General features: G+C 45.4%; 1 pseudogene; it reads left to right on the top strand.

Annotated features, from left to right (window-relative positions):
• Nucleotides 1-16,089: 16,089 nt before the first annotated feature.
• Nucleotides 16,090-16,608, top strand: LOC114624812 (annotated as a pseudogene).
• Nucleotides 16,609-18,165: the final 1,557 nt, after the last annotated feature.

The raw sequence follows: 18,165 nt of genomic DNA, 5'->3' as shown, positions 1-18,165 counted from the left end.
GAGAGAGAGAGAGAGAGAGAGAGAGAGAGAGAGAGAGAGAGAGAGAAGAGGGAAGAGGCTGGGGTCCTAAAATCCCCTCCTTTTCTTCCCTTCATCATAAGGTGCTGTGAGGCAGTGTAACAGAGCCAAGCATCATGGGTTGAAGCCTCCTAACCTTCGTACTAGAGGGAAATCTCTTCCTTAGCTATCACCCACCTCAGGCTTTTTGCTACAGGGCTGGAAAGCTGATTGGTGCAACAGGTAAAACAGAACTTTGTTGCTGCAAATCAGGCTCCTGGTCACCTAGACAAAAGTATGACATAATGGGAAGAGAGGGGAAAGGTCCCTGGAAGCTGAGGTGATATCAATTCCATGCCTTGGGAGTGTGCACTGTCCTGGGACTGTGTTCTTTTCCATAAAAAAACCCAAACAAGGCAAGACAAGACAAACACAAAATCACAAAATGCATGTGAGAGTTTTTTAGTGTAAGGGGATGTTGAGAGCTTAGGGATGACAAAGGCCTCCTCTCCTGGACTCAGGGATCCCCACCCCCATTGTTTGGGGGATCCTGGAGAACCCTGACATTTTATTTCACGATGCATCAGGAAGCCATGTATAATTTTAGGTCGTTTGTGAAAGGGACTTCCACAGAAGAGGGCATGCTGGGATTTTGACTTTTGGTCATCACACACCATCTCCCTTGATTGAGATAACTCCCTTCCCACAAAAGCCTTGATATGGGACTCAACTGCTGTCCCCTGATGTTTTGAGCACCTGTTCCCTCTAATCTCCAAGGTCTGGGCACCTACCTGTCCATAGAGGAAGGAGTTAGATAGAAGGGGAGTGCAGCCAAAAGAGCTACTGAACTGAGGAGAGTCTCAGCAGAAGTGACTGTGCCAGGAGAAGCCTATGCATGAGGCTGATTCTCTGAAGAATGGATTCAGGGACATGCAGGGACACTCTCAAGGCCACACAGGAAGTTCATATTCTATAGCTCATGACCGCATCCTCATAGGTCATTTGTAGATTGGATCAAAGACACAAAGCTTTTAAGATATTAAAAAGTAGTGCATGTTCATAGCACAGATATCATCCTGGACTTCATTGGAGGAAGTATCACATGTAAGAACTCTAGTAGAATTAAGACAGTGGGTAATGGTTTAGGTCAGCTTTCATTACTATAATGAAATTCCCAAGGAGGGATAACTTTATAAAGTAAAGAGATTTGTTTTGGCTCACTGTTCAAGATGTACAGGTCTGGCATTCACGTTTAAGAACGGCTTCCTTGAAGGGAGAGTTCTGACCTGTGTGGCTCATCAATGCCAAGTGAGGGACAGGTGTTTCTGCTCTCTGTGTTTCTGCTTTTGCTTCCTCTTATATCACTAGGATCCTACCTAATGAACTTATCTAACCGTAACACCTCCTATGGCCTTACCTGTAAGCACCAAGGTGAGATCCAGCTGTCAATCTCTCTAGACACTTGACATGGGAATTATCTTGGGGAACACATTTAACCATATCTAAACAGTAGCCATGCCCTGGCAGGTTAGGTAGGTGTGTAAAGTCAAGTTAATAAATCCAAGTTAATTCCCCTTCCAGGCAGCAGACAGACTGATGGGTACAACTCAGGATACCTATATGAGTTGACAGGACAATGTTTATAGCACTGGTTCTCAACCTGTGGGTCGCGACCCATTTTGCATGCAGGTCACCTAAAACCATCTGCATATCAGATGTTTACATTACAATTCATAACAGTAGAAAAATTACAGTCATGAAGTAGCAACAAACATAATTTTATGGTTGGGGCTCACCATGACATGAAGGGGTTGCAGCATTAGGAATGTTGAGAACCAATGATCTACAGGAAGTCACCTGTGCCAGCCTCCCCCAGGCAGAGGCTCATTTCATGATTCCCAGTCTCTAGAAGCAAGGAAAATAGCAAAACTACCTACTTTCTCCTGGGACACACCCCTTCCTGCTACCACACACACAGAATATGCGGTGGTGGGCATCCCTGGGGCTTTCAGAAAGTAATGTGTCTATTGCACAAACTCAGTTAAATGAAACTCACTGAAAGCCTGCTCAGGACTCCAGGATGCTCTAGGCATCCAGATATGTGTGATTTACTTCCCCAGGTAAGTTCACTTCCTCTTTACTCCAAAGCCCCAGAAGGAGCAGAACTGGCCCTTTGTCACTTCCAAGATTCCCAAGGGTCTTTTTTTGAATGTTGTCCCACTTTAGGGGACAGGGGAACTTCTGGTTCCTTTTGGTGGTGGTGGTGGTGGTGGTGGCAGCAGTGTGCGTGCATGCGTGTGTGTGTGTGTGTGTGTGTGTGTGTGTGTATGTGCTTGTGTGTACAGAAAAAGAGTCTGCTTCTTCCTGTCACCCCTCTGCTCTGCACTACAACTCTTTTCTCTTGCTCTGAACTTCTGTTAACTTCTGCCAGGGGGCATGCGGTTTCTAGTCTGTTGATTTCCCAAGGTCATCCTTTGAGACTGGCTGACTGCTGAGTGTATCTGTAGTAAGCACTGGCTTGCTCAACTCACTCAGGAGGGAAGCTGGGCCTCTTGGACCCGGAAGCTGATGTAGCCTGTAGACGGCCTGGTTGCTATGAATTCCTAGGAGAGAATGGAAGCAGACTCGTCATTCCTGATCTCCATTTCTTCCCTCTTCCCTGCCCTTTGGTATGTGTGGAAGGATGAGACAATGCCTGGTGGAGCTGGTGGAGGGAGAATCAGTGGGTTGCAGCTTGGAGGGAGAAGTTATCCTAGGATGAAATATCAAACCGTATCACATTGATTTTCCCTCTGGGGGGAGGGCCGGATATCACATCCTTCCATTTCCCTCTAGTGCCTGCCCGCCATCAATGGGGAAGCATTAACGGGGAATAATCAATGATGCTCTGTCCTGAAAATAAAAGGCTTGTCATGTCTCTCCACTTGGTGGAATGGATGTGGGACAGGGGGTCATGTGGCCACTTCCATCTGTCTCCTGACAAGCACCGACTCAGACATGCTTCCCACCCAGAGGCCTGCAGCCCACGGCCAGGGGACCACAGGCTCTCCATGGGCATCAGGACCAGTTTCTTTGAACTCTCTGTCAGCAACTCAGCTACCTCACAAACTTGGCAGGCTGAGAGGGGCTTTCATGAATGTTAACCTAGGAATTTCATCACGGGCTGGTATTCCCTCATGTGCTGGGTGCTGGATGCTGGGTGCTGGGTGCTAGGTGCTGGGTGCTGGGCTGGCTATCAGTACAAGGCCTTGGGGAGTTGCTTCAAGGCAATACTTTCTCTGGCCTCTCAGAATCAATTCCTACCTGGCTCCTCGCTCCCCATTCTCGAACTTACAAGGCCATGAAGTCCTTTTAGATTGAGTCCACATGTCTCTGTTCAAACATGCCAGGATTCTTTTCTCACCCCCTGGGGTAGCCTCTCCACCCTGCCCCGTTCCCAACCCTTCAGCCCAGAGGTATGTGGGAAGCAGTCCTTCCATTGTGTTCACAGGGCTGAAGGCTTCAGAAGATAGTCTTTGAACTCGTTTGATGGTAGTTCTAGTTTAAAGTCCCTTTGCTTTTTGTTGGATACCCATGTCCTCCTGGAGAATGACCTGGGAGGGGTCCCCTATGGAAACTTTCAGAAAGCCCCAACATTCACAAATCCCCTCCAAAGGGTCTAAGAGCAGTAGATCACTGCAGAGAGGAGACCACTGGAGCTGCCTGCAAGCTGGACAGAATTCCAGGGGGACAGCTTTTGTGAGTCCTCCCCCATGCTGGGGTGCACCTTTCTGACAGTCCTTCTCCATCTCCAGTAAACTCAGATTCTCTCAGCTAGACTTGAGTGGAATCCTTCTTTGGTCTGCTGCTGGTGCCCTAGCTGGGATGAACAGACACATCTCCAGGGAGAAGTCATACATTTATTATTGGGCGGTGGCGTGCAGTTGGCGGGGGGGATGAACCTAGGCTGTTGGACATCCTAGGCAAATGCTCTACCACTAAGCCACATCCCAAACTCTTTTTTTTTCTTTTTTATGACAGAGTCTAAGGTAGCCAAGGTTGGCCTCCAAGGTAGCTGAAGATGGCCTTGAATAATTTCTCCCACTTCTGCCTCCTGAGTGCTGAGATTACAGATGTGTGCTACCATGCCCAGTTTTATGCAGTGCCAGGGATAGAACCCAGGGTCTCAACACATGTTAAGGAAATTCTACTATCTGAGCTACGTGCTCCCTGCTCCTTGTCTATGCACACTTGTGAACACACACACATGCACATGCACACACGCACACATTTGGACAAAGTCTGGCTAGCCTTGTACTCTGTGTGTAGTCAACCTCAGCCTTGAACTTGTGGCAAGCTTTGTGTCCCAGTCTCTGTATTTTTTGATGCATGCTCTAATACTTTTCCATCCTACACCTGCATGGTTGGCCTGTTTTGGACCTACACAAAGAACCATTCGTCTCCTGTCAGCACACATCCTCAGGTTAGGTGGGTTTATTATGTCACCTTCTGTTTAAATCAGGTTCCACTATTGACACACCCACTTTCTTTCACAGCTTTGGTTAATCTGGAAAATCTGTAAGCATGCCTTTTCTCTCTTGGCAAACACTAGAGGGTGGGGCTCAGCAGACCCAGATGTCAGCTTCGTAACTGAGTAGAGTACAAGAGGATAGAGGCATCAGACACAGAGATGAGTTGCATTCCTCCTCCGGTTAAGGAGACAGAACTGGCCAAGTCAAGACACAGAAGAGACCAGTAACAAGAGACCAGAGTAGGCCATCAGAGGGAGCAAGAACAGCTCCTTCTGCAAGTCCACAAGGTCTTCCTTCACACCCCCATTTTTGGCAGTGGGGGGAAGCATCCTGAGTCTCCCCACCATTTCCCACCCCACCCCCATTCACACTACCCAGATTAGTGTGTGAGCTGAAGGGTCTTTTCCTCTCTGAAGTCCCTCCAAGGTCAACATGGGCCTCAGAAGCACAGCTTCTCCCAAGGAGCCCTCCACCTGGATCCCTGCAAAAGAACTGCAAGGTGGCGTTAAGTTCCCACAACTTTATTTCAAGAAAACAAAACAAAAACTGGTTGCTTCTGGGCTCTGTGCTCCTCCATTCTTCCTGGTGAGTTCTAGATGCAATGTCTGCTTCTTCAAGAGGAAAGAACAAACATGGATTCCAAGCTAGGCCTCCCTACCTCCTATACTCCTCCTGGGGTCCTCAGCAGGTGGCTCTTCTGGCCAAGTGAGTCCTGCCTATCCACACACAGTCCTTTCTTCCTGCTAGCCTGTGAGTTCCTGGAGATTTTCTCAGGAAAGTCATCTGTTGCTCTTAAATGCCTGAGGGATTACAGCTGCTTGCACACAACAAGCATGACTCCTGACTCCGAGCACCATGAAAGGCAGGTTCAATGGCACTCAGGCACTGAGTCCCTGTGTGGACTCACAGCTTCTAGCCCCACTGATCTGACTTGCTTCCTTGTTGGCTCTGTAAGTTTCCCCTCTCTGTCAAGACACAGCTCAGCCTCCTGTCTGGCAGGGAGGGGACTAAGAACCTGCATAGACCATGCCTGTATTTGTGTGTCATATTGGAGAAGCCAACGATTATCAAAAAGATAATGCCAGTCTGAGTGTGTGTGTGTGTGTGTGTGTGTGTGATAAGTAAACCCAGGAGTTACTCAGTGGTCACCACTGTGTTTTCTGATGTTCAGAGCTTACTTAGAATCTGAGAACTTGGGTTGTAGGTCACTGGCAAGCTCCTTCTTGGGAGTCTGAAGCATCAGTGTACGAGATGAGTTCCTTTAGCTGGAAGACGGTCACAGTGGTCATGTGGTTTCCACTGACCATAACGTCATGTTTGTGCGTGGATATTACTACTTACATCATAGTTATTCCCTCATTTGTCCCTAATAGTAAGAATGTGTGTGACTAATTAGTGGAATGTATATAGAAAACACCTCTCCATCTATCTGTCTGTCTCTCTGTCTGTCTGTCCCTGTCTCTGTCTCTCTCTCTCTGTCTCTCTCTGTCTCTGTCTCTCTGTCTCTGTCTCTCTCTGTCTGTGTGTGTGTGTGTCTGTGCGTGTATGTGTGTTTGTGGTTCTGGTTGCTTTGGTGGCAATCCCATTTGCAAGGGTTATCAGCATCCTGGGAAGTAATTCATCGAGGTAAGTGACTTTAATTCATTACCCAGTTAGAGAAAGGGGCACTTTCTACAGTCTCTAAGCCCCAAGCTCTCATTCTCTGTTATCAATGTCTTTGTTACCCGTGTCACGGTAAAAGATTGTACTTGACAGTAAAGATGGGAGAAAGTTAGTGGGACAGAGGTGCTGCCTATTTTCTGATAAAAAAAAATCATGACTGCCTTAAACGGTGGGGTTTTTTCTTCTATTTGCCCTCATTTTAACTTTAGAAATCTACTTTGATGACTTTTTTTGATGTCTCCACTCATTCTTCAACCTCTGACACCCTTAAAGCAAATATCATATTCGCTATTAAAACTGGTGGTGGTCAGTGAAATTCCTGTTAACATGACAGATGCCTGGGTCAATCGACTTAAATAGGGAAAAGCTGTCAGAGCATGGTGGCCATACCTGTGACCCCCACAGTGTAGGGAAATGGGAAGATCAGAACCTCAAGGTTACCCCCAGATGTACATCCTGGGCTCATTACGTGGGATCCTGCTTACAAAAACAAACAAAAAACAGCGGTGTGGGGGTGAGGGTGGGGTAAAGCAGGAGAGTAGACCCCACCTCCTAGGGCTCTGTCACCTCCCAGCATTGCCCAAGGCCAGGGGCTAAGCCTATACAGCACTTACCCCAATAACACTTAGCCTCCCAGGATAAGGCCTGTTGTAGACACAGGCTATCTGTCATCTGGAAGCTTTGTTCTGCAGCACCGGGAGCTGGCCTCTGAGCCGGATGTTGTGGTGCTGCCGTGCTTTGGTGCTGCAGTGCTGTGGGCCCTGGGTTCCGTAGACCTAGGAGCTGTTTCTTCCTTCCAATCCTCATCTCACCCCCTTTCACTGAGCTTGGCCTCTCCCTGAGCTTGACTGAGCATCTGTAGCGTTTGTGTTTTCTCACACTTCATCTCTCTCTCTCCCTGTTTGGCTCCATTGGCTCCGTTTTCAGTTCCACAGTGAGCTCTGAGCTTTTGAGAGGCTCCGAGTTCTGATGGTTTGGATCTGGCCGATTCTTCAGAAGTTCTTGCAGCCAATTTGAGAGGCGGTGGACTTCGTTGGCAGGCAGAGCTCTCTGGGTGGCAGTCGGGCCTTTGACGCGGTTGTCCTCAGGCGCATGCGTTGGGAGTGGGTTAGGAGTCGGTGGATCCGGAAGTTGATACGGAGTGAGCTCAAGCGTTACAGGCACGCTCGCTCTTTAGCTCTTTCTGGCATGACTCCTGGTACATAACTCCCATCGTGTACACTGCTGCCCTGAGCTGAGTTTCTAAACATCAACACAAAAAAGGTTAAGACAGCAGTAACAAAGTAAATCATGTATATTAGTGTATTGTAGACCACTTTAAAAAATATCCTTGGGAGGCAGAGGCAGGCGGATTTCCGAGTTCGAGGCCAGCCTGGTCTACAGAGTGAGTTCCTGGACAGCCAGGACTACACAGAGAAACCCTGTCTCGAAAAACCAAAAAAAAAAAAAAAATCAGAGAACTAGACAGCTCAAGAGCTAAGTTATATAATATTGCCGCCTCAAAACAGCTTCTTATTGGGCATCTTGATATAACTCCCCTGGATCTTTTTCTCTGTTTTAAAAGTCTATATCTGAGGACTGGGCATAGTAGTGCATGCCTTTAATCCCAGCACTCTGGGAGGAAGGTACAGCGAATTTCTGTGACGTTGATGGTACTCTCATCCACATAGCAAGTTCCAAGACAGTCAGAGATAATGTAGAGAGACCCTGTCCCAAAAAGAAAAAAAAAAACAGAAGAAAATCTACTTTTGAGAAGTAACTGTACTATATACTAAATATTTTGTATTGACATTTTATAAAACTCTTTATCATGTTAGTATAAAAATTATAATAGTTTATTAACACATATTAATTATGGAAAATAATGAGTTTCACTATGCCGCTTTCTACATGTACAGTCTCTATTTTAATTCTGTTCACCTTGGTACCATTTCTTGTCCCCTTCTACTGATACTGTTTCTCCTCCCAACTATCTCACTTCTGCTTTCATATCTTTTTTTGTCTCTGCCCCTGACAGGATCTCACTGGGAAGCTTTAGCTGTTCTGGAGCTCACTATGTAGACCAGGCTGGCTTTGAACTCATCGAGAGATCCTGCCTCTGCCTCCCAAGTGTTTCGATTAAAGGCACGTATACCTGGCTGTTTCTTCTTCTTCATCATCATCATCATTTTATCAATAACCCAATGAGTTTTAGTAGGTTTGTGTACAGGACCATGGACAAGTGTTTGTTTATAGGAATGTACCTTACCAATGGCTATACCACTGAAGAACGTGTTCTCCTCCATCAACCATGAACGCGTATAAATCCTCACGGAAGGGTGGATCCCTAGGAGGGCCTCCCCACTCTATGACAGGATGTTGATGAACTCAATCTAGTGCACACGCAAATGGGCATGTCACACCAGGACTCAGTATTTGCATCCCGGCGATTCTCCCTTTTCTCTGGTTCCTACATACATCCTGGCCCTTCTTCTGCAATATTCCCTGTGTGGAGGGGCTGCTAGACATCTTATTCCTCACCAAGCATTCATCAGTGACTTTTCTCAATGATTTGACCACTGTCTATGTAATCATCACTGCAAGAAGGACACTTCTCTCACTAAAGCCGATGGCAACACTGACCTGGGACAGAAACATAGTTACCGAAAAGCACTTTGATGGGCACACCATGTCACTTAGCAAAACAACAGAAGATGTTTCCATAGCAGGGCCTACAGCAGATTTAGCAAGACAACGAAGGGATACATTGTGCCAACAACATTCAGTAGTTTGGAAACAGATCTTTCTTTGGTGGAGCCTGGGATGAGACCACAGCCCCAGTCAACATCTGGCTTGCAGTAGTCCCAGGAGTGCCTGCCTGAAGCTGCTAAATTGGCCAAGCGAAATGCAGCCACCTGACCTGGAGAAATTAGAGCTAAGTGCATGCTGTCTACAGCCGCCAACTCTGAAGTGGTTTGTAACACTCACTAAAACACGTTGGATTGATTGTACAAACAAACAAGAGGCTGGTTAAGAATTGGTCAGGGACGATGCTTTTTTTTTTTTAGCTGAATGAGTATTCTAGCCATTGACTAGAAGGTTAACCTCCATCACCACCACATTGGATTGTGGTCCAGTGACCTACATCACCGCTGACTGGTGTGTTCAGCTGCCTTCCGGCCTGGCTGACGGTGGTACACCCAACACTGGCTTCTCTATCTCCCCTTCAGGTGTCTCTGTGGACCTTTGGGTGAAGTTCTGGAGAGGCAAGCACCATCCTGAGAAGTGCACCTATCTGCTCAATAGACCTGAAAGTCACTTTTCTGAGACTGAGCAACATTGGGAAGGTGATATCAGGTATCTGCACCTTCTCCCCGCTGGGGACATCTCTGCCTTTGGAATGTTGTCCCTGCATCTCTGCACAAAGATCCCCAGTCTGATTTCTGAATGACTGTAAATCACCCGCAAGAAGCTTTTGGAGTGAAGCACCTATCTTTGAGCTGACCCTATGTGGTCACCTCATGATCAAGAACCCCGGGCAGCTTCCTTTCTCTTCCACATGCAGAACGGTTCTCTTGGTTTTTATGGTCCAGGCTTCCATAGATAGACCTCTGTTCTATTTCTAGCTCTTCCTCTGTCACCTCCCGTACTCCAGTCTGAGTGTTTGAAATCAGTGATCAAAATACACCATTTAATCTGTTTTTATTCTATAAAGAGGAAGGAAAGAGTAGTGGTAAGATTGTGGCTGAATAGTGAAGGATTGCTCACAACTGTTCAGGGATAGTGAACAGCTATCTGTAGTGAAGCGAGACAGATTCCCATTACAGCTCTGGGTCATGTTCTGTGAAGCCCCCTCATCTGCCATGTTTTCAGGGGTCAGTGAAGAAGAAGAGTCAGAAATGCTTGGTCAGAGTGACGGGCTCAGAAATGACTGGTCAAGGTTGGCACTGCAGTCCTGACAGCTGCTGTAGATCATTCCTTGAAGGTGCTACTGGCTGGGGGAGCACCCTGCCTCCAGCAGCCTTGCTCTGGGCCTGGTCTCCCATTCCTTTCCAGACTGCCTTGCTACTGAAATGGGGGGCGCTACTTGTTCCACATTAAGTAGACTGAGCCAAACTTGAATGTTGTTGGGATTTGCAAATAAACCTGAACCTTTCACATTTTCACCAGCTCCGACCGAGATCCTGCCTTTTAAATTTTCTTGAGTCTTCTTGAGTCTGATACCCAAAGCTACTGACTCCCTGAACTTGAGTGTTAATCAGACATCACGTGCACCCAGCTCTCCAATGTACTCTCAGGTCACCCACCTCTTCCTTTGCCCTAACACAGCGGTTCTCAACCTCCCCAGTGCTGTGACCGTTTAATACAGTTCCTCCTGTTGTGGTGACCCCCAATTATAAAATTATTTTCATTGCTACTTCATAACTGCAATTTTGCTACATATCAATGTCATGCCTAGAAACATGATTGCTGTCTTATTAACACAAAGAGAGCAGCCCAAGAATGATTGAAGAGTAAAGAGGGCAAGAACACGGGACTGAGGGATTCTGTCTGTCTGTCTGTCTGTCTGTCTGTCCAGTTTTGTTTTGGGCCTGAAGCTTACTGTGCAGACAAGGGTGATTTCAAACCCACACAGATCCGCCTGCTTTATGTCTCTAGTGCTAGGATTAAAAGCGTGTGCTACCACCCTGCCTGCATGACTTTTGTCAGGACGTAAATTAGCCAGTACTGTTATTGCCTGCTCCTGGGCTCGTGGTATGTGTACTCTTGTATTCAATAGTCTCGAGTAGATTGAGTGAGCTTTGTTGCTACTTACGGATGGAAACGTCCTGAATAGCACAGAAACCCTGCGATAGAAAGGTTTGCTCAAGCTATCCTCTCATGCATGCGTTTCGTGTATCCTGTTGCAATCTGGAGCAGGGTGACTGGGCTTTGTTGAAGGAAAAGCACACTTACAACAAATACATATGGTTCTAGTTTTAGCTCGATGAATGCACAAATTATCAACCTTACATAATTTATGTAAGCCGTGCCCTGATCAGGAAACAGAACACTTGACTAAGCTGCAGCTCAGTGGAAGAATGTTTGTTTGCCCAGCTCGATCCAGCCCTAGGTTGGTCAGATCCTTCGTGGGGAGAGGGATAAGAAAGGGGAACGGGAAGAGAAGGGAGGAAAGTGTTGGAGAGGAGAGGGAGTGGGAGGGGAGGAGAAAAAATCTCACCACCTAGGGATTAGGGGAGACTGAGGCAGAAAGCTCATACATCACCAAGGCTCTGTATGAAAAGAATTTTTTTTTTGCCTCCCTGTTTTAATCACAACCTCCTGCCATATCATTCTGCTTCTAAGAACACGAGTCAGGAAGAGCTGTCTTCCAAGTTCATGAAGCAGAACCTCAGTAAGCATGTGTTTTGGCCTGACTCTGATGCTCATCTTTCCAGCTGTGGAGCTTACCCAGTGTGTCGTATGTGTCAGTAATGTGCTCATGTTGTGAACTGGGAACGTTGCATAATATCCATCACACTTGTTATAGGTCGTCTAATTGACAGGCTATTCCAATTGGGGGCTATACAGATAGTATTGCCGTGAACAAGCACACATTGTCTTGGTAAGTGTGTGTGCACACTTTGGGATGAATTGACGGGCTACACAGTAGGCTGAAGTTCATTCTCAGCATCTATATTTCCAAGTGAATTTTCAGATACTTTTTACTTCTCTTTGTGTCCTCACACACTCTTCTGTCCCTTTTCACTCAAAGAACTTACTTCTCACAAAGTGTATATATATACATACATATACATATATATATATATACACATATATGTGTGTGTGTGTATGTATATATATATGTATGTATGTATGTATATATATCAGATATTCATAACACCATTGTATATGTACATGTATGACTGCATGTACTCCCATACATATGGGTGTACATGTACAAATGTGTACACAAATACGTGTATACATATATAAATACGTGTATAAATACAAATACATACTTTATATGTATAAAGTACATATGACATACAACATAAAATATATAGCATAATAGAATATCGAATGATCCTAGTAAGCCAACAAATCCCAGGGTCTCAAAAGATACGTGAATGGCCAAGAATAGCCACTCCCATCTTAGATGCTGTCCATCAATGGATTCACCTCCAGGAATATTCCCGTTGCCTTTGGCTTGCATTCTGGAAGTTGCTGTAATTCACTTAGTTCTTATGGTTATTTGACAAATTGTAAGTAGGCAGAACAAAGGGGCTTTTCTGCCACAGCACTGTACTTCGGAGATGTTCTACGTGGGCTATTTAGAGCAGAGAATAGAATCCTCGCCGGGAGAACAGTCTAGTAAAAGCTGCCAGGCCAAGGTCTCAGATGCAGTATTGATTTTTTTAGAATTATTTTTGTTTTCAACAAACCACCTTTTCCTGCATGCTTTTTCCTCATTCAACCTCTGGAAATAACTTGGGCTGCGGTGTGATATTAACTCAGCTCTTCTAGGGGCTGTCTCACAAAACCAGGATCAATCTTTAGAATTTCTATAAAAGAAAACATTATGGTGTTGGGGATCTTTTTTTTATCACAGCAGGACACAAAAATATATATTATTTGATTTGTTCTCGATTGGCCTCATGGGAAAAAATCTAATGGTGCTCGTAAATATATAATTTCCCACAAGTGATTAATCTTTGATATTAAATCACTAATATCCAAGACCACGCAAGCTCATGGAAAGGTCCAGATCAGTGACTTCAGCTAACCTGTGACCAGCTTCTTTTTCTTTTTCCTTTTCCTTTTAAATGACAGAGGCTTACCACACAGTCCAGGATGCCCCTAGACTTAGCTATGTGCTGTAGGCTGACCTTGAACTTGTGATCCTCTTGTCTCTGCCTTCCTAGTACTGGGATTACAGCCCTGGATCACAGGTTCAACTCTGTTACTGGTTTCTAATGGGAAAAAAATTAACTAGTGTTTATGATCTCAGGTCTTAAGGAAGCTTCATGAGTTAGGTAGGACGAGTCCACAAATGTGTCTCTCATTATGAAGGGTGTAGATGGCTGCCATCTAAATGCCAAAAATACAGTTCTTTAATTCAAGTGCTCAGAAAAACAGAACTCCAAATAGAAATGCAAAGCTGTGTCAGAAAACACTATAGGATTCATAACAAACTAAATGCATTTGAAGTCCAACTACCAGGAAACACTAATTTAGAGGAGAAACAGCAACTCTTGAGCATGGCCTCTATGAGTGACCCATATTAACCCTCAGGCTGATGGAGCACCACAATGTAGTATCTTCTTTCAAAGGGATGGAATTCTGACTGTGTGCAAGTGCGTTCAGTAGGTGCTCTGCTATGACCAAGAACTGCACAGGTACTAGATGGCTTAGCAGACCCTGGACTAGACACATTTCCAGTGAATGCTGGGAGTTTGGTCATGGACACTTATGATGCATTATGGATTACTCCAGTCCTCAAGAACCTCCTAGGACAATAGTTCTCAACCTTCCCAATGCTTCACCTCTTCAATTCAGTGCCTCACATTGTGGTAATCTCAACTATAAAATTATTTTTGCTGCTACTTTATAACTGTAATTTTGCTACTGTTATGAATCATAATGTCCATATATGATATGAAGAATATTTGATATATGACCCCTGTGAAAGCGTTGTTCAACCCCAAAGGGGTTGCGACCTATAGGTTAAGAACCATTGCTCTAGGAAATCACTAGTATAAACTCCTTAATCGTAAAGGGAGAGAGGGAAGAAAACCTTTGTAATTTCCCTCTTCTTTGCTCTTCAGAACCAAGAATGGTTCTTGTCCAACAGGAGACTCTGCTCAACTCACCAGTGGGATATGGTGAGCTCTTCCACGGAGTGAAATGGGAATAGAGGTGTGCACTGAATAGTTTCATGTCAATTTGACAAGAGCCAGAGTTGTCTGACATGAGGGAGCCTCAATTGAGACCATGCTTCCATAAGATTGGGCTGTAGGCAAGCCTGTAAGGGCAACCTCTTAACTAGTGATTGTTGGGGAGGAACCCAGCTCACTGGGGGATGGTGCCTGGGCTGGAAGTCTTGGATTCTGTAAGAAAGCAGGCTGAACACAGCCATGGAGAGAAAGCCAGTCAGCCACGTTCCTCCATGGCCTCTGCATCAGCTGCTTCTAGGTTCCTGGCCTACTTGAGTTCCTGTCCTGACTCCTATCAATGATGGACTACCACATGGAAATGAAAGCCAAATAAAGCCTTTCCTCCCTGACTTGCTTTTCATCACTAAGATAGAAATTTGTAGGTACCAGGAATGTGGGGTATTGCCGTGACAGACCTGACTGTGTTTTAGGGAGGGTTGTGGAAGGACTTCAGAACTTTGGGCTAGAAAAGCCATTGGAGTTTCAATCCTTGGTGAGCTGCTCTTGGTGAGCTTGGAAGTACAGATGGTGGAGACCTGGCTTGCGAAGTTCCAGAGGGAATTTAAAGACTGTTGGATGGTTTGAATTAAGAACCTGTGGTTCTGGTGTGCTGGGGATGAAGAGTCAGCTATGATTAACAAGAGACTTGCACTACTGAAGTGGAAGTTTTAGCTTGCTGGGCCAGTTGAGGCACGAACTGAGAAATTAGCAGACATTAAAAAGAGGCCAGCATCATCGTGGTGAAATCTTCTGGGAAGTGTTTCCTCAGAGTCAACATATAAGACCTGTGTTCCAGAGGTGGCCAAGGTTGTACTTTGTGCTGGCAACAGGACTTGGTAATGTGTAAGTGTCACTGAGGTAGTACTGGTTTTGAAGGCCTGAAGGGGTCATGGAGAGCAGCTGAGGCTTGGCACTGTGAGAGCCCAGAAGAAGATCATTGGTGAAAGTGCTGCCCATTTACAGCAGAGACCCCAGAATTTTGGAGATGCTGATGCCATGGGATGACCACCAAGAACAGCATCAGAAATGGAGTGGAAGCCAAAACCTAGAAGACAAGCTGTGTGTGCTGCAGAGAGCAGAACCAGAGAAGTGACCCAAGCATTTTGGAGGAGCCCAGAAAATCGTGAGTCAACCTCAGATATTGGACACTGTATTTTTTATACCGTTGGAGTTTGCTTTTGCTTTGATTTGATTGTGACTATGCCCTGGGTCTTCCCTCTTGAAATTAGAAGGTATTTAACTTATTTTTGATTTTATAGGAGCTCACTGTTGAGAGACATTAAATTTTAAAATACTTTGGATTTTAAGAGATTTGATGTTTCGGAGAGACTGAATTTTTAACAGTCTAAATTTTTAGAGGCTGTGGGACTTTTTAAGTTTGTAAACTGTTGTGATATCGTTATCAATGTGTGATCTTAAGGATGAGCAAGAAAGAAAAGATTGTGGATTAACAGTGATTGTATGTGTGTCAAGTTGACAAAGGGTCAGGTGTGCTGGCTAGTTTTATGTTAACCTGACACAAACGATAGTAACCCTAAGACAAGGTCTATTTGTGAAGGTTTAAAGTTTCTTGATGGACTTGCAAGGTATAGGGTGAGTTTAAGGTGCACAAACTGGAGGAATGGCCATACACTAAAACGCTAACCAACCATCGGTGTATCCAGCATGGTGTACTTGTAGATGGTTACATTTGGTTAAGACTAGACTGGGGTGATCAATTACTATGTCTGTCGCAGTAATGATGACGGTGGACATTAGAGGTGGCCTGTGTTGGGAGGAACCAGGTCAGTTCGTTGTATATTTCTAGTCTTTTTTTTCCTCTACAGAAAGACTTCTGTTCAGCTCGTGTGGTTTTTTTGCACAGTTTGCAGATAATCACCTGAAGAAGAAAATAACAGCCGGGCAGGGGTAGTGCACTTCTTTAATCCCAGCGCTGAGGAGGCAGAGACAAGTATATCTCCGAGTTTGTGTCCATCTTGGTCTACAGAGTGAATTCTAGGACATCTAGGGATGCATAGTGAGACACTGTGAAACCCTCAAAAACACAAAAAAAGTCTTTTCTGCTGGGTTGCCCGCTCCTTGCTGTAGAAATGGGCAAGTTCATGAAACCCGGGAAGGTGGTGCTGGTCCTGGCTGGACGCTACTCCGGACGCAAAGCCGTCATCGTGAAGAACATTGATGATGGCATCTCAGACCGGCCTTACAGCCATGCCCTGGTGGCTGGGATTGACCGCTATCCCCGAAAAGTGACAGCTGCCACGGGCAAGAAGAAAATCGCCAAGCGATCCAAGATCAAATCCTTTGTGAAAGTGTATAACTACAACCACCTCATGCCGACCAGGTACTCTGTTGATATCCCCTTGGACAAGACTGTTCTCAACAAGGATGTGTTCAGGGACCCAGCTTTGAAACGCAAGGCCAGGCGGGAGGCCAAGGTCAAGTTTGAGGAGCGATACAAGACAGGAAAGAACAAATGGCTTTTCCAGAAGCTTCGCTTTTAGGTTTATTTTTGTTTTCGTCATTAAAAATTAAAAAAACACACACAAAAATAGAAGGAGAAAGAGGAGGAGGAGAAGGAGAAGAAGGAAAAGAAGGAGAAGAAGAAGACCGGATTAGAAGGAGAAGATGACAACAACATGTACTAGAGAGAATGTGGATTAGCCAGTCACTGTGGAAATCAGAGTGGTGGTTCCTCAAAAACCCTAAAACAGATCCAGCTATGCCACTCAAAGGAGCCTGATCTGGAGACATCGATTGGTATAGCCATATTCACTGAAGCACTATTCAAAAGAGCCCTGGGACCACCCTGCTGCCCATTGACAGTGTGGACAAAGAAAGCAAAGCGTATTAATACAACAGAGTTTCCTTTAGCCATGAAAGAGAATGAAGTCCAGTCATTTTCAGGAAAACAGACGTTCCAGAGATCCTCATGATAAGGAAAACAAGCCAGACCTAGAGAAAAGAGCATCCCCTTTCCCCTCATGAATAACCTAGACTTTTAAATAGAAAAAAGCAAGGAAGATGTGGAGGTAGCTGGAGGGCCTCTGTGAAGAGTGGGAAGCATCAGGAAGGAAGTGGCGGTGAGGGAGGGTGGGGATGATGAGCGGGTACCATATGCATGTATGAAAATGCTGTAATGAAGCCCAGTACTTTGTATAATAATACATACTAGTAAAAAAAATGAATGGAAAAAAGTAATCAGCGAGCTGGGAGTTGATTTATAACCGAATTGGTTTCTAGTCAGGTCACTCCACTCCAAATATATATTTCAAAGCTCTGCGTGATGCCCAGAGCCGTAGAGAGAAGAGACAGCCTACAAAGAGCAGAGCTTGTCACTTGTGGAGTTGGTGAATGATGCCGTTTCAATTGCCTCTTGATGGTTTATTATCCTACAAGGCTTAAGCGTTTCCCACAGTGAAGGAGGTCTTCAGACACCCACGTGGCCACTTGCCTTTCACTTCCAGTCTCTTAATAAAGTCTGCATCAATCTCCACCCGGCCTTTCTTAGTCCTCATTTGCAAAGCGTTTTGCTAACCAGATTCCCAGTTGATTTTTTTTTTCAAGTGAGTGTTTCTCAGTTGGTGAAGGTTGCTTATAAAGACGGTTGTACATCCTGAGCTCCTACCGGATATCAAAAGACAGAATTAGCCATGAGCTTCTCCCTCTGTTCTCACCATGAAAATATTAAACAGGATGGAGGCGTGAGGAAGGTGCGGGAACATACACCTTTGTAGCTGTGTTTTTCCACCGGATCCTGTGGCTCTGTCTCCATTTTGTGGAATATTTTTACAAATGTGTTTACTGACAGTTTTAGAAAGTGAGGTGGACCTGTGGCTTCATCTGTGTTACCTCCCAGTAGGGCTAGGATTGCTTGCCTAATGTGCTAACTAGGTGTCATGAACCTGTCACACCTAGGAAGCAGTATAGAGGGCCACCAGAACCCGGGGAAATGCCTGGAGCCTGGGCAGCCGTGTAAGTGGCTTGTGGACATGCTAGGTTTGGTCTTCGAACAAAACCGGACTCACTTAGAGAGCTCACTTTATCGCTGTGGTTGGTAGGCCTTTGTTCTTCACTCTGAACTGCTAAACACTGTCCCAACG

Source organism: Grammomys surdaster, unplaced genomic scaffold (genome assembly GCF_004785775.1).
Source record: "Grammomys surdaster isolate TR1022 unplaced genomic scaffold, NIH_TR_1.0 210, whole genome shotgun sequence".
Taxonomy (NCBI): domain Eukaryota; kingdom Metazoa; phylum Chordata; class Mammalia; order Rodentia; family Muridae; genus Grammomys; species Grammomys surdaster.
This window is presented reverse-complemented; position numbering and strand designations above follow the sequence as displayed.